We start from the raw sequence: 8,871 nt of genomic DNA, 5'->3' as shown, positions 1-8,871 counted from the left end.
CCGGACTAATATAGACAACCCCGTGGAAACACCAGCAGACTCATAACCTGTAGGTGATGAATTACGAGTTCAGGCGATGTTGTAACTATGTATTCATGCGATGATACTCTAACCCCTTACTATGAATTACGAGTTCAGGCGATGTTGTAACTACGTATTCATGCGATGATACCCTAACCCTTGTTGGGCACGTATTGAGGGAGTAATCCCTGAATCAATACTGTCTATGCGATGTAGGCGATGATCCTTAGGGAGAGTCCTTAGGAACAAACATATAAGGAAATGCGATGTAAGGAGATGAGAGATACATATGATGTAGGAGACGAACATTAGGATAAATCCTTAGGGAAGGTACTTAGGAATAAAGAAGATAATGGGGATGGGTAATTGGGTTAATTGTTTGATGATTGAACATAATAATTATATTATTGTGGGTTGAAAAAAACCTATGTACTTACCAGGTTTCCCAACCTGACCCACTCCAGCTTATTTATATCACAGGTGTCGATATGAAGTGACATTACACTGAGATATTAAAGAGATGTAGATCACTAGTGTAAATAAATGTAAGTTCCGTTTATGCTTATGTTCGTATATTGACAGTGACATCCCAAACGTTTTAAAATGAATAAAATACGTTTTCTTCGAAAATGTTTTGATAACGTATTTATCGTATTTTTCTGGGAACAAATTCCGCAACATTTTTATGAAAAGAAGTACTCTGATTTTTATAAAGCATAAACACCATCGGTCTTTTCTGGCCGTGAAAATGGGGATGTCACATCCCATGTCATGGTGAGTCATCTTATCCTCTTCCATTGATTTGACGCCCTCAGTCATGTAACATCCCGAGTTCAGGAGTGCAAGTTCAGGGTTCAAAGTGAAAAATGTGAATGGTCAACTCGGCGAGTCCATGGGTGGACTCGACGAGTAGGGTCTCGATTCTGGTCGCGTGTTAAGTGGCCAACTTGGTGAGTCGGTGGCTGGACTCGGCGAGTTGGTGTTGTGTGGAGAAAACCCTAATCCCAAGGATTGAGCCCTATATAAAGAACATAATACCCTCTCCCCAGCCTCTTTGCTCTCCCTTGAAGTCCAGAAACCCTAATATTCGTGTGTGAGAGAATTAGAGAGCATTTGGATCTTGAAGGAGTGTTTGTTGAAGAAATATTTGAAGATTAAGAGGCTTGGAGCAAAGGGCTTTGCAAGGTTTTGGCTTATTCTTCTGTTGGAGTCTTCTTTCGAGGTAAGAATTCGTTGCTTGAGCTGTTATCCATCTAGATCTATCATTTGTGGGATTTTTCGGAGTATATCTAGTGCTATCTTGAGTTTGGAGGTTGGATCCGAGGTTGCTACCTCAGATCTAGTGAAGTGGTGATCCAAAAGAGCATAAAGTCCCTGTTCAAGAGCTGTTGATGAAGCCTTTTAGTCCCAAATCCTAGCCCTAGAGTGTATTATGCTTAGATCTCCTTGGATTCACGTAAAGTTTGCCGCTTTACGTAATGGATGGCTTGTATAAGAGTAGATCTATGGATTTGAGACCCTGCATGGCTTGGAAAGCCTCTATATGGGTTAAGAGCTAGTGTTACTCGGCGAGTCACATGGGTGCACTCGGCGAGTTGCATGAAGATAGGCAGCAACTCGGCGAGTTGGTTGAAGATAGCCTTGGACTTGGCGAGTCTGTTCTTGGACTCGGCGAGTCTGGTCGTGAGGTCCTAACCTTTTCTGGTTAAGCTGTGAATTGGCGAGTCAAGGGATGACTCAGTGAGTTGAGTTCGGTTAGACTCAGAAATGGGGACTCGACGAGTCAGCGGGTTGACTCGGCGAGTAAAGTCAGCCAGGAGTTGACCAGTTGACTTCCAGGGGTATTTTGGTAATTATGGGTATTTATTGAGTTCAGTCTTTTGGTATTGATCAGTGGTGGAGTTCGTGTTGGAGGTTGGAGTAGCGTGATCTTATCCTTTTTAGTCAGCAGTTGCGAGGTGAATTATCCTCACTATATCAACAGGGTCTAAGGCACCAAGGCCGGCCCTTTATCCGATTGTAATCCGGGTATTGTTGTTATGTTATTGCTTTGCTATGTTTGCATCCTGGTAGTTAGGATGGTATAGTTAGAGACCTGGTTAAGGTCGGTATCCTGGTATATAGGATGATGCTATGCTAGTGACCGGTTAGGTTGGTATCGTTGTTAGAATGAGGTTATGTTATGTGATCTGCTAGATCGGTTTGATTGGATGTGGATTGTTATATGATTATATGTTTATGTGCACATGGTTGTTGGACTGGGGTTGGGTTGAGGCGGGTCCTGCTTTGTGCTGTAGGCCAACATACCCAGGGCGGACCGGTTATCCCGAAGGCCCAGCGAGCGGTCCGGATAGGCTGTAGGCCCCACGCGGGCGGACCAGACGTGCCGAGGCTCGGAGAGTGGACCAGGCCGACTGAAGGCCCGGTGCGGGCGGACTAATCATACTGTAGACTCAGAGATTGGACCAGGTGGATTGAAGGCCCGGTGTGGGCGGACCAATCACACTGTAGACTCGATGTATATGGCTAGACTCAGAGGGTGGACCAGGTGGACTGTAGGCCGGTGCGGCGGAGCAGTCACACAGTAGACCCGAAGTGCATGGCTGTTCTGTATTGATTATGTGATATGGTTATGTTTGTATGACATTGGTATTTTGGGGTATCTCACTAAGCTTTCGGGCTTACAGTTGTGGTTTAAATGTTTCAGGTACTTCAGGAGACCGTGGCAAGGCAAAGGCATGATCGTACCGCTCCTCGGGTTTTATGCGTTTATGATGTGGTTTCTGGGAAATACTCTGATAATAAATGTATTGAAAACCTTTTTGTATTAATTTTATGAAATTGGGTTGTTTTTGAAAAGTTTAAATTGGTTGGAATTTTTAGAGCGTTACAAGTCACTTGCTAGGTCGCGGCCAACTGTGCCACATCGTGGCCAACCTGACAGCCTCGGATTTCGGGTCTCGAACTTGTAAAATCCGTAACATTTGCGTACGAGCTCCGTTTTCGCTGTTCTTTATATACACGCGTAGGTGAGAATATACTCTACAACTCTCGTTTAGACTTCATCGGCTAATTTTGAATTTATTTTTAGTAGGCCGGGACAGAAAAACTTCGTTAGAAATTCATAACTTCTTCGTCTGACGTCCGTTTTCGTCCCTCTTTCTGTCGTTGCACTACCATCGACGAGATCTTCGATTCTCGTTTAGAAAGTTTCGGCTAAAACTCGCTCGATCTCAATTCGAACTTTTGGACTGTCTACTGCTAAGCTAAAACTTCGAAAAATCATAACTTCCTCATACGAAGTCAGATTTAGGCGTTCTTTTTATGCACACTCTCGGTTCAACATTATCTACGTCTTTTGTGTTGATCGCTAAGGCTAAATATCACTCCTTTGTAAATTCACTACTTACGTCATGCTGTGCCACACCGGTTTTGTCGCGAAACTTCGACATGTCATAACTTCTTTGTTATAACTCGGATTTCAACATTCTTTATATTTTCGGAAACCTCGTCTCAACCACTACATCTTCGTGCATCAATATCGGGTTTATATAACATTTCATTTTTACGCTTATTTTTATTCTTGAGTAAATCAAATCACATAATTAACCAGATAACTATAAAACACAAAATTTGCAAATAATACGTTCTTATTATTTCAAATGAGTTACAAAGGTTAACCTAGACTATTACATTGCTAAAAATGGCAAGCCCAGAAACACGAGCATTACACTACCGATATGTGGACATCTAATCATCAAAAAAAGGGTTTATGGCAATCACAACACATTTTGTAGATCAAAACTGGAACTTGCAAAGCATAATTATGAGGTATATTATAATTATTTAACTACAATTTATACATACTTATTATTTATGTGTTAATATTAACACACACATACACACACACACACACACATATATATATATATACACACTTAAACAAGTTTATTTACGTGCCTTGTCCGCATAAAGTTGATGTTTTTGCCGACATACTTTATGTTACTTTGTGCGATTGGAATCTTGATACGAAAGTGTCAACTCTTACTGTGGATAATTGTTGTGACAACCCGAAATTTCCACTCAGTACAACATATCAAGTCAATAGAGGTCAGAAACAGTACTGCTAATTTTCAAACTTTTTGGTTTAAGTTTGAGTATTTTAGGATTAACACCTTAGGAGATATCAGGAGAGAGGATGCTCTAGGGTTTATTGTGCAACAATAAACTTTCAAAACTCCAAAATATTGGAGTTTATGGCCTAAACAAGGGTGTTTATGGCCGTAAATCCCAAGGAAGGGGGTATATAAGTGACACTTAGTCATTTATACCATTTCCACCTTTTCAAGAACAAACCTCAAACTTTCTCAAGTATCATCCAAAGATTTCTTCCAGACCTTTGTCTACTAAGTGTTTATAGTCCTATTAAGTGGTTATATTACTTAATCTAGTGTTTTAACACACTTCTATCCATGAAATCATTCCAAAAGGTTCAATCTTCAAGTTTCACCAATAACACCAAGAACACACACTAGTGTTCTTGGCCTTTTGGTACCTTTAAGGCTTCTAACTAGTAAGTAATCCTACCCTAGTGTATTGTAAAGCTTGTTACACTTCCATACATCAAGAAAACACAAAGAAACACCAAGATCAAAGGTGTTTACGGTCCAAGAACTCCTTGAACCGTAAACCCTTCTTAAGGGGCCAAAGTGGCCCTAATCCCTTCCTTAGCCTTGGAAAATATTCTAGACTCATTCCTTAATGTTTTTAGGACTTGGAAATATCTAAATACCATAAACCATAAGGGTTTACGGTCGTAAAACCAAGGACAAATGGTCTAGGGACCGTAAACTCCTCAAAGGAGTGAAATGGTGCCCAAACATCTTCCAAGGGCTTAACCTTCAAGTGGGAAATACAACTAGGGACTTGTAAACCTTCAAAACACCACATGGTCAAAAGGACATGAGTTTATGGCCGTAAACTCATGGGTTTACGACCGTAAACTCATGGGTTTACGACTGTAAACTCAATGAGTTATGGTCATTAAAGCGTAAACTCATGAAAGGGGTTCTATTGAACCCTAAACTTAATGGCCTGTCCTACAACACTTAGATGCACTCCTTAGCACTTATGACACTTATATAAAGTGTTTATCATGTCCTAGGATGTCTTAACTTTGTTAATTAGTTGTTTAAAGACTAATTGGATACATATATGTACTACTATATGTTAACTAGGATCCTTGTGTGTGTACAAGTCGTCACTTGACACTTAGCATCCTACATCAGTCAATACATCCAAACCACCAACTACAGGTGAGTTCATACCCCTTAATCAATGTTTTAAATGCTTTTATGGGGGGGGGGGGGAATACAAGTTAAATCATGGTAGTTATTATATCAATCGCATGTGATTAATAACCAGCATACAAATGGATTTACTACACTTTTAGCTGTTTTATCAAACTGATTACTTCAAATGGCTTTCCAAAACGTCTTAATTGTTTAACAACTTTTTATTAAAATGTACTACGTTCTGTATGTTTTCTTCCAAACTCTGTTATACTTTGTTATCAAAGGAATTACTTTTGAAATGCTTTATAGAATGACATCAAGTCATTATTATTTAATTATTGTTCTAAACCCTTAAATGTTTTACAAAGCTTCTTTTATACTTTTAAATTTCTAAAAGCATGCCTATACATGTATAGTTATATAAGTAATGTTTGAAGGACTTAGGAAGGCTAGCTCGCCTTATTTCCTTTTCCTCGTTGGGATGTGGTTTTAGGGTATCGGTTATCCGTCCGAAGGTCGTTCAACTATCAGTTATATATCATGTATACATATATAGACATAAAAGTACCCTCAGTCAATTCAGTACCTTTGGCTAGCAAAGGTATACCTTTATTGATACTTGTACATTACTAGTAACTATTATAGGTGTAGTTAGGAGGTACTACTTTCTATTCCTATTACAAGGAATTACACCAGAGTCAGTTTATACATGAGTCTATACTAAATGCTATATGAAGAGATACACTTACTTGGATACACTTACATGAATACTTTTACATAGATACCTTGTTAAAATCATGCCTGTATATGTATAGTTATATAAGTAATGTTTAAAGGACTTAGGAAGGCTATCCCGCTTTATTTCCTTTTCCTCGTTGGGATGTGGTCTGGTGGGTATCGGGTATCCGTCCGAAGGTCATTTAAATATTTAGTTATATATCATGTGTACATATACGGACATAATAGTTCTGATCAGTCAGTTTAGTACCTTTGGGTAGCAAAGGTATACGTTCATATATCCCTAGTAAACTATTATAGGTATAGTTTGGGCTTATATATGATTTGGTAATAAATATGGATTTCGACCTAGCGATTCGTTGCGAAAGTCACCTTTAGTTCCAAACGTAGAATAGGGACTACCAATCATTTATTTACTTACTTACATCGGGTCTCGTGAGATGACTACTTACTTACAGTGGGTCTCGTGAGAAGACTACTTACTTACAACATGTCTCGTGAGAAGACTACTTACTTGCTTGCTTTCTTTCACTTAAGTCTTGGTAGAAGACTACTTTCAAAACAGTCTAGTTTTGGTAGAAGACTACCTTTTATACTAATAGGAAATATGGGATTTCCTAGGAAATTCAAACGTTTACACTTTTACTTATAAGACTTTTCATTAATACTTATATAGATAACGACATTAAATACTTATGAATTCTCCAGCTTTAAAGCTGATACTCGCTTTCAAAATAACTTGTATTCTCAGGTCACAAATAGACAGGTACCGATGCAGGGTTTAGAGAAGACGGAGCAGTCAAGACTCGTCTTTTATTTTGAGTATTCATTATGTTGTTATTACTATGAAAGAATACACTTGTAAGTAAAATTATACTAATAATGCAATGGATGATGTTGTTGCTTGTTTACTACTTTGCATTGTTGTGATACTGTACATGACGTCCTCCGCCCCCGAACGTTTCCATCGTTCCGGTTTTGGGGTGTGACAGATTGGTATCAGAGCATTGTTTATAGTGAATTGAGTAGATCAACCCATAAAAGATATACAGACTATAAATACATTGGGATTAAAATACTCTGACCAAGAGTATATACTTTAAATTATAAAATATTTAAGTAAGTATACGTGCCTGCATTCATACTAAAATCAGTGTCACAATGACAAGAACAAAAGTATTACGATTGTTGAATATCACAAGTAAGCTTAGGGTTGTATAGTCAGTCTTGGGAGTGGCATAGCCTGATCAACTATGCTGGTCCGATGAGTGATTAGCATATGCCCAAGAATGGTTGTGATGTGGCAACAAGTCTAGAAACTTACCAACAGAACCACAAAGAAATACCATAGGGGTATTTAGTGTTACTGTAATTACTTATCTGAGAACTAAATAGATTTTTATTAGTATGTCAATAGTCATTTAGTGGATACATTAAGGTTATATGTACTAGGATGTCATAGACTTAGAATCTGTGAATCTTTGCTTTATGTCTTGTCCTCGTTGGGTTGGGGGCTTAGGGTTAGGGTCACTTATTCGAAGGTCTATCCTATCCTAAATACATATAACTGGTATGCACTAAACAAGTATTGAAACAACTGATAAAGGTCATCTTATAATTATCTAAGTTAGTTCGTCTATTTAGTTAGTTCTTATTATCCCTTTTCTCGCGTAGATATCATGGTTGGATTCCATCCCCACGACAACCCGTACTACCCTAACCATGAAAATGCTGGATGGCTCGGAGAGGAGCCAAATAATGATCACCTAATCCCTTCGAATGATCACTCAACTGAAGACTTTTCTGGTAGTTCTCGTCGCCGATAGAATCTCATCGACTTCTCCTTCGGATATAACCTAGTTTATGTAAAACTTTGGTCTAATTTCCTATCGTTGTAAATCTTAGATCTATTAGGTCTTGATTAAGTCGTTGTCTTGTCAAAATTTTCCCATCAATGGTTGATATAAGGCCTACTCCTTGGCCACTTTTCCAGAACATGTTACATCTATAATTCCAGTATTTTTGACAGATACCAAATTGTATGGACATTATTGTCCAAATGCTTTCACCTTTCGATACTAGATCCTCATTCAAACGTGTTATTAAATTGTGTTGTTGGACTATGGAGAGTTAGTCCATCAGTCACTCACCTTATTCATTTATTCTTACCGTGTTGTCACCTTTTAATTGTATAGTCAAAAGATGCCGCCTTGCAGGAATCCAAGGCGTAACCCTATTCACGAAACGCCGATACCACCACCTGCTCCACCACCTCAACCACCTCCGCTTTTGACACTGCCATGTTCCAAGCAGCCTTCACGACAGCAGTAGCAGCTGCCGTGTCAGCCATCAATACTCATGTCCCTAGTGGATCGGGAACGGGTGCACCTCCTTCTCACCACGGCGAGAGCCATGGCCATCCCAGGGAATGCACCTACAAGGACTTTACAAATGATAAACCCCAAAACTTCAATGGAACTGGTGGGGTTATGGTCTTAAGGCAGTGGATTGAAAAGACTGAAGCAGTCTTTGAGATCTACACCTGCCCGGAGGGCAGTAAGGTCAAGTTTGCTACTTGTACCTTTTTTGACAGAGCGTTAACTTGGTGGAATGGCCATGTTAAGTCTCTAACTATTGTAGTGGCAAATTCTATTAGGTGGGAAAACTTGAAAGCTATGCTGATGAGAGAGTACTGTCCTCGAGGGGAAATTCAAAAGCTCGAACAGGAACTTTGGAGTCTTGAAATGGTTGGTACCGATATATCAACCTATACGGGTAGATTCTGTGATATGGAAAACATGTGCCCGAATATGGTTGC

The sequence above is a fragment of the Lactuca serriola genome, chromosome 6 (genome assembly GCF_051521515.1).
Source record: "Lactuca serriola cultivar US96UC23 chromosome 6, Lser_US96UC23_V15, whole genome shotgun sequence".
NCBI classification, from domain to species: Eukaryota; Viridiplantae; Streptophyta; class Magnoliopsida; order Asterales; family Asteraceae; genus Lactuca; species Lactuca serriola.
The sequence above is the reverse complement of the archived record's forward strand: the minus strand, read 5'-3'. Positions refer to the sequence as shown.